This window comes from Panicum virgatum, chromosome 7K, assembly GCF_016808335.1.
Source record: "Panicum virgatum strain AP13 chromosome 7K, P.virgatum_v5, whole genome shotgun sequence".
In the NCBI taxonomy this organism is placed as follows: Eukaryota; Viridiplantae; Streptophyta; class Magnoliopsida; order Poales; family Poaceae; genus Panicum; species Panicum virgatum.
The window spans coordinates 26,860,600-26,864,171 of record NC_053142.1 but is presented as its reverse complement, the minus strand read 5'-3'; positions in this window follow the sequence as shown (position 1 = coordinate 26,864,171).

Genomic DNA, 3,572 nt, shown 5'->3' with positions numbered 1-3,572 from the left:
CAAATGCTGGTGAGATAGCTAAGCTTGCATCGGATCATTGCATCTCTACTACTACGGTAACATGACACAAAAGTCCTTTGCCCGAAATGGTAAACTTGATCAACGAAGTGCAGTGGCATGTGAACACGATAGCCTCGTGCTGAAACTAAACCTAACATGCCTTAGGGATAATAAAATGCCGGGACTACAACTCTTGTGATTTACTGAGTGCACCGAGGATATTTTCCCTTCATAATTGCATCGGGCCCTGCTTCCTTTGCACGGCGTGCCCTCTCTCGCTTCCTCTCCCTATCCGCTTCCCGTTCCTCCGCCTCCTGACGCTCCACTTCCTGAATCCTTTTGCGGACCTCTTCTTGCTCTTTCTTGCGCTTCTCCTCTTTCTCTTCCTCGTGCAACATTTGTTGCCACCTTTCCGTAGCCCACCTTGCTTGAAGTTGAACCCACTCCTTATCTTGTTGGGTCTGCTCCGTGTCCACCCACAGCATGAAATTTCCAACGCAAGTTAGAAGTTGCTGTCAAATCCGTAACTACAAACATTACATTCATGTCGTACCTTAGGTTTATCCTGGCCGCTATGCTTCGGCGGGTCGTGCGCGTAGTTCTCGCACCAAAAAAACCTCATTCCGAAGAAGTCGCCCAAAACCTTTAACTTCATGAGCTTGCATAAGGAACTTCAGAAGCACATAGGCACCTGCATTCCTTCAAGCGCTGGTTCCCTCACCTTGTTCCATGGGATGTCGGTCGATCCTGAGGGAGACATCGTGCAGATATGTGGTGGTTGTGTTGTGCGGCTGCGTGCTTTCGGGGAGTGTCCTGTGGGGTGGAAGTTTTATCGTGCCGATATTTGTACATATTTTGCGAGTGGTCATCGCATTGCCTGGCGTGCGAGTGCAATAGTGTGCGGTAGTGACTAGTCGCGTCCACGAAAGTGGATTGGCAGCGAGCGCGGCAGTGCGAATCAATTAGTGCTCTTGTCCGTGCAAGGCGTGCGAGTGTAGCACTACGGACCAGTGACTTGTCACTTTCGTGCCTGGGCAGCGAATCAATTATTGCTCTTGTTTGTGCATGGCGTGCTAGCGCAGCAGCGCGGACCAGTGACTTGTCACGTCCGAGCCTAGGCAACGAGAGCGTTAGTGCGAATTAGTGAGTGCTCTTGTCCGTGCCTAGCGTGCTAGCGCAAAAGTGCGGAGCAGTGAGTGGTCATGTCTTTGCCTGCACACCGAGTAGCATGCAGAATCATCCAATGCTAAGTATCCAATTTAAATTTTTGTGATCACATTTAACAATCCGACATAAAACTATTGACGTGAAACGTCACTGAGAATCTTAAATGATAGACTTCGGCGTGCTTCAACTCGTGACACCATCGCTGTTTGAAAGGACATCACTACATGGGAAGTCACTATTTACAATACTATTTCGATATGATTACATCCTGAGTCCTTCGGTGTTGTAAGCTCGTGACTCCGTCGCTTTTTGAAAGGACGATGGAGGCAGTGTTGCGTGTATAAAAGGCGATGATGTTGTTGTCCAGAGTAGAGACCATTTACCTTCGAACATATTGGAATCGTTATGAGCTCCTCATCTAGGGCAGCTATACGTCGGGAAATGGAGGCGCATTTAGGAGGCCCTCCTAACGATCCAACTAGATGTGTTACGGATTGCAAGGTATGATCGAAAGGTGTAGAGCCACTCTATTGCTATTGGTAGATGCGTTGTGTTCCCAACATATCTCGTTAGTACGAAACTTTTGGCCAGATATATTGGTCTTGTAAGAATATTGAGGAAGTCCAAAAGGCAAGTGAAATATCACAGGTATAACTATTTTTTTAATATATTTGTCTATTTTTTTTTTGAATTTTTCTAACAATTTTGTTTCGTTTCTTGTTTATGAAAGCACGCATTTCAAAAAACGAATACTCATTTCTGTTATTTCCATTAGTGGATTGACACTTCTATCAATCGTCGTGATCAGCAATATGTGACGTCGTTGAAGAAGGTGCATGATGATGTATGCAAGTCTGGCATTGACAAAGTAAAACCTGACAATGGCAGTGGCCGTGAATGATGGACGTCGTACTGGTCCGTTTCATTCGGATCAGTCCTACTGTGACAAAGCAATATCATGTGTCTTGAATAAGTTAGGTTCCTTCCCGACCAATATATTGCGTGTTTGTTTCGAAAGCCTTTTCTGGCTCCCTATGTAATATTTTGGTTCTGCGTGCTTTGTATTTGTACTCGTTGTAGTTCTGGAAGTTGTTCTCGTTCGTAATGAAGTCATGCATCATTCTCTGAATAGCCGGCTATAACACATATTTATTTCAATGAAAATCTCATGCTCAGGAATGCTCTGTGAACGTGTATGTATAGGCAGTCAAAAGGTACAGCCATGTCGGCAACAAAGGGGGACAGGGACCTATCGGCTCCCCATAGGCCGACTAGATCCTGTCGGCTCCCCAATAGCCAACAGGCCTGTCGGCTAAACTGGACCGTCGAACCAACTAGGCTATTGGCACAAAATAATGTTGTCGGCCATTCAAAGGCCGACAAGGCCTTTCGGCGCCGACAGCCCCCCAAGCACGGTCCCGAGGTACCACGATGGCCGGCCACGAAGTAGCCGACAAGTAACCAAGCCGATTGGCTACTATTTTTGCAATTTTTCTATTTCACTATTTATTTCTATGATTAACTATTAAAATAATATTATTTAAAAAAATTCCGCATTTCACCAAGCGAAGGGCCCGCATTTCACAAGCAAAGGGCCCAGGAGTTGGGTATGCAATCAAATCCGAAGATGTGTCCGTTCAAAAAAAAAATGAATGTAGAGAAATAAACGTATTCTGATGCCGGAAGGTATTCCAGCATTCGTTTGAGAGTCAGGACAACCATTTGTTTACCGGCATCTTTAATTCGTTGTTTTTTTTACATCGTCGTTTCAATATATAAACTTATTAAAAAATGGCAGGAGCAGCTTCCACAAAACATTGTTCCTTATTCAGAGATTATTTTTAACTCACAGAATAATAAAGTTTAAAATTTGGATCACTAATGAACGTCATCTTTACGAGCAAAGGAAGGACGGCACTCATTCTGCCTGGATTACACACGAACAATCACGGATTAGCATCTTCCATTTACAGACACCGGATTCGTACCGAGCCCAGTTCATTTTGATTCTGCTGACAAACCATGCCAAATCCACTCAAACAAATCAGGCCCAAATCCACCCGCAAAAAAAAAAAAAATCAGTCCCAAATCCAAAATATCGCATCCGAATTCGCATCCAAAATGTGGAACCCTGATGTACGCGTGCCGCGATTGGGATTCGCCGCGGCGCGCGTAACGAAAGGGCACCCCCGGTGGGGGTTCGTCTCCCAGGCGTGTAACTGTAGCGGCTCATCCTCCCCGGAGTAGGGGTAGGGTGTCGCGCCGCCACCTGACTTACACCTGGGTTCGATTCCGCGAGCAAGAAACCAATCTGCCCCCTATCCACAGCAGGAGAAGCCAGATTTCTTTTTTCTCCCTTCGAATCGAGAGAGGAAACCTCACGGCGTGCTACGGCAACGAATCTT